Raw genomic sequence first — 14,525 nt, forward strand, 5'->3', positions numbered from 1 at the left:
CAGATATTATTTAAATAATTATTAAAGAATGCACAGTTTGGGGTATTGGGATTTTTCCTATTTCTCTGAGATATTCTGCCATTTTAATTTTTGCAACTCCTTATTTATGTGCAAGGGGCTATTTGTACTTGGCTTTGCTGAGGTGGAAGAAGCCACCAAAGTCCCTCAGGCCCCTTTGGAGCTCCTTATGGCTTCCATGTCAGGGGCTCCTCATTCACGGCTAGAAGCGGGTCCGAGTTCGTTTCCAGGCATCTCAGGCCGAGCATCAACCCCCACTGGATGCCATGTTTCTGCCTGTGTGTGTCCTGTGCATCTGCCCCGTTCACTTTCTCAGGGATGCCTGGCCTCTGCTAAGGTGTGTTTGGACTTTGAGAAGTGGGCACCTGGAAGGGAGCACTGTCACTCACGTTGTGGGCACTGTTTACAACCCAGGAAGCGGCCTGGCGCTGACGCTCCTAAGGACACAGGGGAGGATCATACCTGGGCCCCAGGCTTCTTGAGCAGCCTCTGAAATTTGTTTCCTCCCATGGGAGAAATGTGTCCTTTGGGGCTGTTGAAAGAATTTATTCAATATTGATTACTTGATCTCATGCTGTGTGTAAGAAAGAGGCCCCTCGGAGAGGGTTAGTTGGCAGTTCTCTGTACTCAGGTACCTCTCTCGGGGTTTTCTCACCCTGTCACAGACCATAAATACTTCCCCTCATCCATGCCATTCTGTGTTATTTAATTTTGCCTGGCTAAGGCCACTTTCAAATTATTTGTAAATTTTGTTCTATATTTATAATAAAAAAAAATTATATATCAGACATCAACATGCTGCCTCACAGTTGATACTGCTTTAGACAATGTCTTCTTTACAGGCAGAAGGAAGAGAAATTGCTGAACTGGAAATCAAATTCTATTTCTAAGTCTACAGATATTTGACCTAGTGATCAGAGAATTAGCAAAACTCATTTATGCACCAGCTAACAAAGTGAATCTATCTAGTAGCAACAGCCCGTGGCTGCAACCTGCCTGGAAGAAATGGCCTATTTTCCTGTGGGAAAGGAGATTACTTCATGGGTAAAAAATTTCCCAGCCTCTTTTTGGGAACAAATAACACGTCCCACACTGGTGGTTCGTGCGAATCAGATGCAGAAACAGAGCTTCACTCCCAGGAGTCTCCACTGGTTCTGTCCTGTAGAAATCAATCCTAGCACCTGTCTTCCTGTCCCCAGGTCCTTTCCTCTGCCTCCTCATAGGGTCGGAGCTCTTCTAACCTGAATTACTTTCTTTTATCCCACTAAGTATTAGCCTGTTATCTCATTTCTTTCATTTCCAAGGGATTTAAACGTGTGCTCTTTCCCTTTCCTCCTCACCGAGTCCTCCTTCATCCCCGAGATGCTGGACGCAGCATAAAATCAGTATCCGTCTCTTGACAAAATTCAAAGGCCTTTTCACTGTCGTCACGTTGTTCACTTTTACATCTAAGACCATAAAAGAACTTTTTCATTCTCCAGTTCCCTCATCCTGTCCTCCATCTATCACTGCACCCCCGCACACCAGAGTCAGTCCTCAGACCCTGCGGACTCCCTCTACACCACCTTCTTCCTCCACCTTCAGGGGCCTCTCTGCAGATGACTCCTGCATCTCCATCTCTAGCCCCTACTGCTTCCCAGATCTCAGGACACTCAGGTCCAAATACCTTCTGAAATAACTCCCCATTTGAACTGGCTTTCCCTTGCAGCTCACTCATTTGTCTCAGACACACCACTGTTCTCAGCCCTTGCCTTTTGTTTCCCAGATTCAAAGCCTTTTGATTCTTTTTTAACATCTCTCATTGTGTCCTTCTCTCCATTCTCAGCTTGATGTTTTGTCTCTGATCTCTTCTGAACTCTGCCTTGCATGCCACTGCCTCATTACTTCCTAAGAACTGGTTCACTTTCCTACTCAAGGGTCTACGAGGACTGCTTTGTCCTATCACACATGTTCAAATTTCTTCCTTTCTACTAATAGTCCTTATTCTCTTTACCACACTCTCTAGTATAATTCTCCACTCTAATTAGATTGATCTCCTTCCCCATCACTGCCCCTCTATCCCACACACAGATGATTCTTAGTCTCAATGCTATGCCTGAAAACAAATACCACACAGGGCAATGCTGCTTCTGTTATTCACAGAGGAGTTACCCACACTGGTCATCACAAACAATAACCCGGACCCTGGGGAGGACGGGACCTGTAGCATTAATGTGTACACCTGAGACTCAGGAAACACATCCTACCTGTGATTGAGACTCTTCCTAATGACAAACTTATGTGTTCCTGATATTTTTATTAAGCATCTACTGTGCTATACAAGTCTCAGTGTTAGGCCCCAGGAAAATGACAGAAATTAGAGGGGCAGGGCTCCTACTTCAGGGAACATGAATCCTAAGGCAAGAGATAAGACATAAAAATCTATTATAATATAAAAATAGAAAGGGATAAATGCCACAGGAGAAGACAAAGAGAAATCCATTGGGAAATATGGCTACTCATTAGAATGACTAGAGAATTTTAAAAACAACTGATACTCAGTCCTCATCAACAGATTTCGATTTCAGTTGGTGTGAGGTGGAACACAGGCATTGGTCATTTTGTAAAATTACCAGATACTTTTTAACATGTAGCCAGGATAGTGGACCTCTGCTATCATAGGCAGCAGAGCCTAAAAAGTGGTTTTTTGAGCCTAAAAGTAGTTTTATCCAGATATCAGAAATCAGAATTACCAAGAGAATTTTTCAACATACATAATAAGCCTATAAACCATCCCTGAAGAAGTTGATACAATATGTCTGGAGTGAGACGGGGGCTTATATATTTTGAAAAATTCCCAGGTGATTCTCAAATATAGTCCATGTTATGAAACACCAACATAAAACACAGGTAGAACTGAAAAACTGGGGAATTAGAAGATCATTCCACAAGATAAGCATAACATGAATAATATATTTTGCCTGAACTAAGTGGCTGGGTTGGTGAAGTATAGGGTGGTCTGTGGGCTTCACTTTAACACTGGTTTCTTTTTCTATCATAATGGCTTCTACAGAAAGGGCCCAGAGGTCTGAGAAGCGGGAAACCTAAAATATTCCCCTCAGCCCAAACTAAGTTGAGCAGGCAAAAGGGTTTTGAACAGGTGAGGTGTGCCTGGCACACCTTCCTCCAAAGAAGCCTCTTTTTTCCCCAATGTGGACATTGAAAAATTAATCCCTGCCTTTTGTCATCCAGTGGTTATGGATTGAATGATGCCTTTTAATCCTGTTGTCAAATCTGTTGCCACCAGAATACAACAAGGATGCCAGCCTGTTAAGCCAAGCATACTGTTGTCCTAGGACAGCCAACTGACCTGGAGTCTGCAAGATTCTCCCCCATGTGGGAAGGCCACCCTCCCTTCCACACCCACACTCTTATTAGGGATTTCTGGACCCAAGGATAGGTAGGACAATGAGTATGTCTATCTTGAAGCAGGTAGAAGAGCACGAGACCTTCACCCATTGTCTTTTATAAGATTATAAAGGGTCTTAAGTCTGAGACTTAATGTTATAAAAAAATTAATTAATCTATTAATTAATTGTAAAAAAGACCAATATAGGAAGGGTGAAGCTTGGGAACTTACATCCACGACCCATGGACATGAACTAAAGGTGGTGGGATTGCTGGGGGAGGGCGGGTGCTGAAAAGAAGGGAGCAAAGGGGAAAAAAATTGGAGCTATTATAACAATATAATCAATAAAATATACTTAAAAATAAAAATATTAAAAAATAATATATTTTGCCAGGCATCAAGAAGTACTAAAAAATATATTGGCATATAGCTAAACTTTCCTTTTTTTAAAGATTTTTTAAAGTATATTTTATTGATTATGTTGTTACAGTAGTTCCAATTTTTTTCCCCCTTTGCTCCCCTCTGCCCAGTACGCCCCTTCCCTCAAGCAATCCCAACCCCCTTAGTTCATGTCCATGGGTTGTGCATATAAGTTCTTTGGCTTCACCCTTTCCTACACTATTCTTAACATCCCCCTGACTATTTTGTACCAAGAGATTATTCTTCTTAGTCCCTGCACCATTTCCCCATTTCTCCACCGCCCCCTCCTAGCTGATAACCCTCCAAATGATCCCCACACCTATGATTTTGTTCCTATTCTGGTTTGCTTAATTGGATTTATTTTTTATTTTTTAGATTCAGTTGTTGATAGTTGTGAGTTTGTTGTCATTTTAGTGTTCACAGTTTTGATCTTCTTTTTCTTAAGTCCTTTTGACATTTCATATAATAATGACTTGGTGATGATGAACTCCTTTAGCTTCACCTTGTCTAAGAAGAACTTCATCAGCCCTTCCATTCCAAATGATAGTTTTGCTGGATAGAGTAATCTTGGTTGCAGGTTGCTTTTCATAACATTGAATACTGCTTGCCAGTTCCTTCCTGCCTGGAAAGTGTCCTCTGAGAAATCAGCTGAATGTTCTATAGGCAGCCCCCTGTAGGCAACTCTCTGCCTGTCTCTTGCTGCCCTCAGGACTCTGTCTTTATCTTTCACCTTTGGCATCTCAATCATGATGCGTCCTGGTGTGGTCCCCTCTGGGTCCAGCTCACCCGGGACCCTCCATGCTTCCTGGACCTGTATGTCCATCTCGTTCGCAAAATTTGGGAAGTTTTCCTCATTTTTTTCAATTCTTGCTTCCTCATTCTGCACTGGTTGACTTTTTTCTTCCTTATGTTCCAAATCATTGATTTGAACCATGGTTTCCTTCCCTTCACCATTAGTTTTGTGTGGATTTTCCTTCATTTCACTTAGTATAGCCTTCACTTTTTCTCTTATGTGTTTGCTGTAATCAAGAATATCTGTCAAGCCTGTGAGAATTTTTATCACCAGTGTTTTGAATTCTGCGTCTGTTAGGTTGTCTATCTCCTCATCTGTTAGGTTGGCTATCTCCTCATCACTTAGTTCTCCCACTGGAACCCTGACCCATTTCCCCTTTTGGGTCATACTTCTCTGTCTCCTCATTCTGACAGGCTCCTGTGTTTGTTTATCTCCGGGTCCCAGGTAGAGCTGTCACTCCTGTTATGTTGTAAGGGATGGAGCCTTAGGTATTTGTCAGTACAGGGCAATCTGTTTCACCACGTTGTGGTGCCGTATGTGGGGGAGGGGTCTGAGAGGAAACAATGTTGCCTGCCCAGCACTCGCCCCTTTTCCAGGCACCTCTCCCACTTCCACACCGAACTGGCGCCCTTCTAGCTGCTGCCCTGGCCATCGTTACCAGAGTGGATGGTTCTGCGGACGTTCTAGGACCGTGGGGGCCCTTTAAACAAGCGGACTCTTCTGAGACCCGCAGTTTCTGCCTCCACCCCAATCCCCTCTGGTCTGCACAGTCAGAAGCAATGAGGCTTGATTTTCCCCGGTGCTGGGACCATGAGCTGCGAGGTCTGGTGAAGGGCTGGGAGTGCTCCCCAGATGTCCCTCCTGACTTTTTAAAATGTGTGACTGCTCTTTCTACCGACCTGCCACTGCTGCCACTGCTGCTGCTGCCACCATACCGTGTCCTCTCCGCCCCGGCTCCACCCCTCCTACCTGTCTGGATGAGTATTTCTTCTTTATATCTTTGTTTGCTGGACTTCCATGCAGTTTGATTTTCTGGAATTTCTGATTGTTTCTAGTTTTGAGGTAGTTGTATTCCTTCTTAATTGTGGAGGGAGATGCAGCTTGTCTGTCTACGCCTCCATCTTGGCCGGAAGTCAGCATATAGCTAAACTTTAAAATACTAATCATACCAACTGTTGTGAGGATGGGAAACAACTGGTATTCCTATATATTGCAGGTGGAACTATAAAATGAAACAACCACTCTGGAAAAGAGTTTGGCATTTTCTTATAAAGTTAAATATTCTTATACAGTCCAGCAATCCCACTCCTAGGTATTTACCCAAGAGAAATAAAAGTAGATATCCGTACAGGAATTATATAGGCATAAAAAAAATGGAAGGTAAGGAAGGGAGAGGATTAAAAAAATATGAGATAACTGCAGGAATCTGAACATTGACTATTTTATGATATTGAGGATGTAGTAATTTTTAGTGTGATAATAATTGCAGTTATGTTTTCATTAATTTTTATCAAAAATGGATGTTGGATTTTATATATTTACTGTTGTTTTATTACAGTTGTCTCAATTTTTTCCGCCTTTGCCCTCCTCTGCCCATCCCAACCCCTGCTCACACAGTTAATTTGCACACTGTTGTCCATCAGTCATTCACACACATTCTTTGTCTAGTCACTTCCCCTTCTTCCCACAATTATCCTCCCACCTCCCCTCTGGTCATTTTCTGTCTGATCCATGTTTCCTTGCCTGTGGTTCTATTTTGCTTGTTTCTTTGTTTTGTTCATTAGGTTCCTCTTATAGGTGAGATCGTATGGTATGTCTTTCACCTCCTAGCTTATTTCACTAAGCGCAAGACTCTCCGGTTCTATCCATGCTGTCGAGAAAGGTAGGAGTTCTTTCTTTCTGCTGTGTAGTATGCCATTGTGTAAATGTACCACAGGTTTTTGATACATTCATCACTGATGGGCACTAAGGCTGTTTCCAGCACTTCGCTATTGTAAATAATGCTGCTATGAACATAGGGGTGCATAGGTTCTTTTGAGTTGGTGTTTCAGGATTCTTTGGGTATAATCCCAGCAGTGGAATCGCTGGATCAAACAGCAGTTCCATTTTTAGTTTTTAGAGGAAATTCCATACTGTTTTCCACAGAGGCTGCACCATTCTGCATTCCCACCAACAGTGCACTGGGGTTCCCTTTTCTCCACCCACATCCTCACCAGCACTTCTTGTTTGTAGATTTGCTAATGATAGTCATTCTTACAGCTGTGAGGTGATATCTCATGTGGTTTTAATTTGCATCTCTCTGATGGCTAGTGATGTTGAGCATCCTTTCATATGCCTATGGGCCTTCTGTATGTCGTCCTTGAAGAAGTGTCTGTTCAGGTCCTTTGCCCATTTTTAAATTGGATTGTTTGTCTTCTTGGTGTTGAGTTGTATGAGTTCTTTGTATATCTTATAGATCAAACACTTGTCCAATATATCATTGGCAAATATGTTTTCCTATATGGTTTGTCCCCTTTTCATTTTGCTGATGTTTTCTTTAGCCATGCAGAAACTTTTTAGTTTGGTGTAGCAACATTTGTATTTTCTTCCCTTTATTTCCCTTGCCCTAGGACATACATTGGCAAAAATATTGCTGCATGGGATATCTGAAATTTTCCTGCCTATGTTTTCCTCTAGGACTTTCATGGTGTAACAGCTTACATTTAAGTCTTCTATCCATTTTGAGCTTATTCTGGTATATGATGTAAGTTGGTGCTCTAGTTTCATTTTTTGCATGTACCTGTCTAGATCTCCCAACACCATTTGTTGAAGAGTCTATTTTTACTCCATTTTATGCTCCTGCTCCCTTGGTCAAACATTAATTGACCCTAGAGACCTGGGATTATTTCTGAGCTCTCTGTTCTGTTCCATTGATCTATGTGTCTGTTCTTATGCCAGTATCAGACTGTTTTGATTAGAGTGGCCCTGTAGTAAAGTTTGATATCAGGTATTGTGACCCCTCCTCATTTGTTCTTCTTCTCAAGATTGCTGAGGCTATTTGAGATTGTTTTTTGGTTCCATATAAATTTTTGAAGTATTTGTTCTAATTCTGAGATATGTCATTGGTATTCTAATAAGGATTGTGGTGAATCTATAGATTGCTTTGGGTAGTATGGACATTTTAATGATGTTAGTTTTTCCAGTCCATAAACATGTTATACACTTCCATTTATTTACATCTCCCTTAATTTCTTTCTTCAGTGTTCTGTAGTTTTCTGAGTACAGGTCTTGTACCTGCTTGGTTAAGTTTATTCCTAGGCAATTTACTTTTCTTATTGCTATAATAAATTGGATTTTTTTCTACCTTCTCTTTCTGATATTTCATTGTTAGTATACAAAAATGCCTTTAATTTCTGAATATTGACTTTATATCCTCCTCTTTTGCCAGATTCACTTATTAGGTTGAGTAGTTTTTTGGTGAAGCCTATAGGACGCTGTGAGGGGACGTGCAGAACTCAGGTCGTGTCTTTGCAACTTTGATTCCCTTTTCTCAGCCTACAGTTATTTCAAAGTTAAAAGTGTTTTATGTAGTATGTAAACGTGCAGCTGAATAGGGTGGTCCTGGTTGCAGGTTATATCTTTGTTTGCTGGACTTCCATGCACTTTGATTTTCTGGAACTTATGGTTGTTTCTAGTTTTGAGGTAATTGTATTCCTTCTTAGTTGTGGAGGGAGACGCCGCATGTCTGTCTATGCCTCCATCTTGGTCAGAAGTCCTCCTAGTGAATATTTTAATTGAATTATTATATTCTTCAATTCCTGAAGTTCTGTTTTTTAAGATATTTTCATTTTGTTCATGCATCATTTTCCTGATTTTCCTTAGTTGTCTGTTTTCTCTCGAAGTTCATTGAACTTATTTAAGATGGTCGTTTTTATTTTTGTCTCATAATTATTAGGTCTTCATTTCTTTAAGGTTGTTTCTGTGCTGGTTTAGGGGAGGGGCTCTCATGGGTGAAATAATTTTTTTAACCATTTTAATGTAGCTGGTTTTGGCTTTGCACTTTCCTGGGATATTATGACTTTTTAACTGGTTTCTGGAGTTCTCTTAAAGCGTTTTTAGACAGTATATTGTTAAGTTCGTGTCTCTGTGGAAGAACAAAGTGTGGGGCTTCCTATTTTTCTAAAGGATTGGGCTGGCCTGGCAGAGGGTCCCTGGTTTATTCTTTGGGTGTTCTAGAGGGAACAGGCTATGAGGCAGAAGCCTGTCATTCTTCCAAAGTTGTGTAGTTTTTGTATTTTATGCTGTTTTAGTTTGTAACTAGCCCTATAGAAATAAGGTGATTAAAACAGGGGGAAATGATAGCAGGGCCCAGGTGTTAGAGTTTAGCCTTAATTGATAGGCTTAAGTAATTGAAGCTGTGACTGGATAGACTTTCTTTATCACCAAACCTTTGCTTCTGGAATTTTGCCTAGAGGGTGGCGGCAGGCAGCAGGACCCCAAATTGCTTTTCGGTAGCATAACTACTATTGAATCAAGATTAAAGCATTTCCATCTCCCTAAAAATTATCCTGTGTCTTGTTGTATCATCCTTTCCTCTAGCCCCATAGCCCAAGGCAACCAGTGATCTACTTTCTGTCTCTATAATTTTGCATTTTCTAGAACTTCATGTAGACTTTTATGCTTTGCTTCTTTCACTTAGCATAATGCTTTTTGAGATTCATTTGTGTTGTTTTGTGTATCAGTATTTTGATCTTTTTATTGCTGTGGATGTCTGTGACGCGATATTCTAGCGTCCGCATCGTTTAGAGCTGCGACTCAGAACATGGCGCGTTCCTAGAAGCCGCTTTCGGCATCAGTGGGCGGCGGCGCGTGGACTTGCAAGCGTGGGGCGTGGGACCAACCGACGCCACTTCGTGTTGGACAGTGGAAGCTGGAGAGCCGGGCTATTCGGACTGAGCCAATTGGGTTCCATGGATCTCAATAGTGCCAGCACTGTTGTTCTTCAAGTCTTAACTCAGGCCACCAGTCAGGATACTGCTGTGTTAAAGCCAGCTGTGGAGTAGTTGAAACAGTGGGAAACACAGCCAGGTTTTTATTCAGTGTTGCTGGTAAGTTGCTTAAAAATAGTTATTATTTTTAATAAAATGAGACACTATTCTATTGTTTTAAAAACCTACTTGTGTTGGTGGTTTACTTAGTGAAACTGATCCAAATGTTTGGCTGCCATTGCACTGCCATTTACTAATTCGAGGCATGGCACTTGGAGGACATTTAAGAGATGTTTATTGTTGGGTGAGTATACCCAAGCAGGGTATTGGTAGTATCTGCTTAGAAGGTTACACTGCCAGTTTTCTATTTTAGCCTGTAAATGCTGCCCTCAAGACTGTAAAGGAGGAAAGAGGAAGGACATCTCTAAAATCAGAGAAGGAAAACTCTGACTCCAAAAAACCTCCGCTGCCTTGCGGCATACCTCTTCAGGGGAAAGGCTAAGGGAGTAAACCCCGACAGAAAATCCGGAGCCGGAGTCCCTAAGGCGGTTTGACATTGTAGTCAACACCGGCAACTCCTGCGGCGCACCTGAAGCCAAGCTGTATTGACTTTGTCTTTCCCTTGGACCCTTCAGCTGCGAAGAGAGGGGGCGTCTGCTGCATGGGCAACAGCAGACCCTCCATATCACCCTGTCCAGGCTCTGTAGCTTCAGTTTCACTTGAGAGGACACTCCAGCGTCATCGCAAGATGTCGACTCAACACGGGAGGAGACAGATACCGGTTATCAGCTCATCCGATTGGCGAAGGAAACGAGCGCCAGGGGTCTCCTCTGACGGTGGGAGAGGTCATCACACCTCACTGGACAGCTACCGTCTCGCCATGGCTCGCCTGCCCCACTGGGTGCGTGGGGATCAGAGAGGCGCCTCTCGAAAAGTGGGCCACAAAACACCCGCACCAGTTAATTCCAACCAAACAACAAGAAAGAAGCCTCCGGCTCTTCGCCTCGCTAGCTGGAACATCAGGACCATGTGCCCCGGACTTACTGCAGACCTTCCGTGGATCAAGGGTGCCAGGAAAACCGCTGTCATCGATAGGGAACTGGCACGACTAAACATCGACATTGCGGCTCTACAGGAGACCCGGTTGGCCGACAACGGAACTATCAGAGAAACCAACTACACCTTCTACTGGCAAGGGAAGTCTCCGGACCAACCAAGACAGCACGGTGTTGGGTTCGCTGTGAAGAACACGCTTGTTAACTCCATAGAGCCACCCACAGGAGGCACAGAGAGATTACTTACCCTCCGATTGTCAACAACTTTCGGCCCAGTCAGCATTCTTAGCGCGTATGCCCCAACCCTCTGCGCCACCACCGAAGAGAAAGACAGTTCTACCATGCACTGGACGAAGCGTTATCCAAGATTCCCAGAAGTAACGCTCTCTATCTCCTTGGAGACTTCAACGCAAGAGTAGGAGCCGACCACATGGCCTGGCCCACCTGCCTTGGAAACTTTGGGAGAGGAAAGATCAATGAGAATGGTCAGCGACTGCTTGAGCTTTTGTGTCACCACGGCCTGTGCGTGACAAACACATTCTTCAAGTGCAAAGAGATCCACCAGGTGTCATGGAGGCACCCCCGCTCCCACCATTGGCACCAGCTTGACCTCGTCATCACCAGAAGAACGGATATTGGCAGCACCCTCCTCACCCGCAGCTACCACAGTGCAGACTGCGACACGGACCATGCCCTCGTGGTAAGCAAGGTGCGCATAATGCCGAAGAGGTTGCACCACTCCAAGATGAAGGGTCGCCCACGCATCAACACCAGTTGTGCCAGCAACCCAGTTAAGACCCAGCAATTCATCAACAAGATGGAAGATGCACTCGGCGAGGGAGTGGCGGCAGATGACATTATCGAATCCAATTGGCCACGTCTCCGCGACGCCATATACAACTCCGCCATTATTGCTTACGGGAAGAAAGAGCGGAAGAACGCTGACTGGTACGAGGCTCACTGGGAAGAAATGGAACCCGTGATCGAGGCTAAGAGGAAGGCCCTACTGGCTTACAAGGTCACGCCCACTCCCAGTACACTTCAAGCTCTACGGGCTGCCAGGAACAAAGTCCAGAAGACCGCCCGCCACTGTGCCAACACCTATTGGCTAAACCTGTGCAGAAGCATTCAGGAAGCCGCCGATATAGGCAACGCACGAGGAATGTATGAGGGTATCAAGAAGGCAACAGGCCCAATCCCCTCCAAGATCGCCCCCCTTAAGTCCAAGACAGGTGAGGTCATCACTGACCAGGAACAGCAAATGCGGCGGTGGACCGAGCACTACCTCGAGCTGTACGCAACGAAGAACACCGTAACAGACACTGCTCTTAACGCCATCCCAGACCTACCAGTCATGGAGGAGCTAGACACCCCACCTACTGCGGCAGAGCTCGGCAAAGCCATCGACCGCCTTGCTTGCGGGAAAGCACCAGGAAGCGACGGAATCCCTCCAGAAATCCTAAAGAGCGGGAAACCAGTCCTGCTACAGCTGCTCCACCATCTACTCTGTCTCTGCTGGAAGGAGGGTTACATCCCCCAGGATATGAGAGACGCCAACATTATCACCATGTACAAGAACAAAGGAGACCGCAGCGACTGCAACAACTACCGGGGCATCTCTCTCCTCAGCGTCGTCGGCAAAGTATTCGCCCGGGTCGCTCTTGCCCGCCTGCAGACCCTTGCTTCCCGCGTCTACCCAGAGTCCCAGTGTGGCTTCAGAGCTGGCCGATCAACAGTGGACATGATCTTCTCCCTACGCCAGCTGCAGGAGAAGTGTCACGAGCAGCATAAACCACTCTACCTCGCCTTTATCGACCTCACGAAGGCGTTTGATCTGGTCAGTCGAAGCGGTCTCTTCAGCTTGCTACGGAAGATTGGCTGTCCACCACATCTGCTTGCTGTGGTCATGTCCTTTCACGACAACATGCACAGCACGGTGTCCTACAACGGCGCAACCTCTGAGGCCTTCCCAGTCAGCAGCGGAGTAAAGCAGGGCTGCGTCCTCGCGCCTACGCTGTTCGGAATCTTCTCCATGCTCCTCCAATACGCCTTTAAGGACTGCAGCGAGGGTGTCTTCATTCACACCAGATCCGATGGCAAGCTCTACAACCTGGCCCGTCTACGAGCCAAGACCAAAGTCAAAGAGGTGCTCATCCGTGAGATGCTCTTCGCCGACGACGCAGCTTTGACATCACACTCCGAAGAGGGACTCCAGCAGCTAGTCACTTGCCTTTCCCACGCATGCAAGGAGTTCAGACTAGCCATCAGCCTGACGAAGACGAATGTTATGGCTCAAGGCACGGGGACTCCCCCATGCATCACCATCGACGGATACACCCTGGAGGTTGTCAACGACTTCACTTACCTCGGGTCCACCATCTCGAGCTCTCTGTCAGTCGACTTGGAGGTCAACCGGAGAATCGCCAGGGCAGCCACAGTTATGGCCAGACTGAACCGGCGAGCGTGGAACAATTCCAGCCTCACTGAGAAAACCAGACTGCGCATCTACCAAGCCTGCGTACTCAGCACTCTCCTCTATGGCAGCGAGACATGGACCACCTACGCAAGGCACGAAAGGAAACTCAACAGCTTCCACATGAGGTGCCTGCGACGCGTCCTGCATGTCGCCTGGCAGGATAAGGTCCCCAACACCGAGGTGCTGAAGCGAGCCAATGTGAGCAGTTTGCATGCAGTTCTTAGCGAGAGACGCCTCAGGTGGCTCGGCCATGTCAAAAGAATGGATGCAGGCCGTATCCCCAAAGACCTCCTCTACGGCGAGCTAGCAGAAGGCAAGAGGATGACAGGGCGCCCAAAACTGCGGTTCAAAGACATCTGCAAAAAGGACATGACACAATGCTCCATCAATCTCAACACATGGGAAGTTCAAGCAGACGACCGCCTAGCCTGGAGGCTTGCGGTCAGGCAAGGTACGTCACGGGCAGAGGCTGCGCGCAACGAGGAGGCGGTCCAGAAAAGATCGAGGCGGAAGCAGCGTCAACAGCAGCAACAACGGCCATCTGCCTTCACCTGTACCAAGTGCGGCAGGGATTGTCACTCCCGAATTGGACTGCACAGCCATTCTCGGCGGTGCAGATAGACTCTCAAGAAGCTACGTCATCGTCTCTCGAGACGGACGGCTGCCGACGACGATGTATAGGGTTTTCTATGTACACTATCGTGTCATCTTCAAATAATGACAGTTTTACTTCCTCCTTTCCAATTTGGATGCCTTTTTATCTCTTTTTCTAGTCTGATTGCTGTGGCTAGAACTACCAGTACTATGTTGAAAAGAATGGTGAAAGCAGACACCCTTGTCTTGTTCCTGATCTTAAGGGGAAAGCTTTTAGGTTTGCCCATTGATATAATTTTGGCTGTAGGTTTCTCATATATGGCTTTCATTATGTTGAAGTATGCTCTCTCTATTCCCACTTTGCTCAGTGTTTTTATCATAAATGGGTGCTAGATTTTATCAGATGCTTTTTCAGCATCTGTTGATATGATCATATAATTTTTGTCCTTCATTTTGTTTATGTGGTATATTACATTTATTGATTTGTGAACATTGTACCATCCTTGCATCCCTGGGATGAATCCCACTTGATCATGGTGTATGACCTTTTTAATGTGTTGCTGGATCCAGTTCACCAATATTTTGTTGAGGATTTTAGTATCTGCATTTATCAGCGATATTGGCCTGTAGTTTTCCTTCTTTGTTGTGTCTCTACCTGGTTTTGGAATTAGAATGATATTGGCTTCATAGAAAGGTTTGGGAGTCTTCCCTCTTCTTGGATTTTTTGGAATAGTTTGAGAAAGATAGGAGTTATCTCTTCCCTAAATGTTTGGTAAAATTCCCCTGTGGAGCCGTCCAGTCCAGGGCTTTTGCG

The 14,525-nt window shown here is 45.0% G+C and overlaps 1 long non-coding RNA gene across 1 annotated transcript in view; it reads right to left on the reverse strand.

The window, feature by feature from the left end:
- The window catches only part of LOC149994730 (uncharacterized), a 118,757-nt gene that overhangs the window by 22,367 nt on the left and 81,865 nt on the right, over positions 1–14,525 (reverse strand). The window lies entirely within an intron of this gene.

This window comes from Furipterus horrens, unplaced genomic scaffold (assembly GCF_987537825.1).
Source record: "Furipterus horrens unplaced genomic scaffold, mFurHor1.1.pri manual_scaffold_13, whole genome shotgun sequence".
In the NCBI taxonomy this organism is placed as follows: Eukaryota; Metazoa; Chordata; class Mammalia; order Chiroptera; family Furipteridae; genus Furipterus; species Furipterus horrens.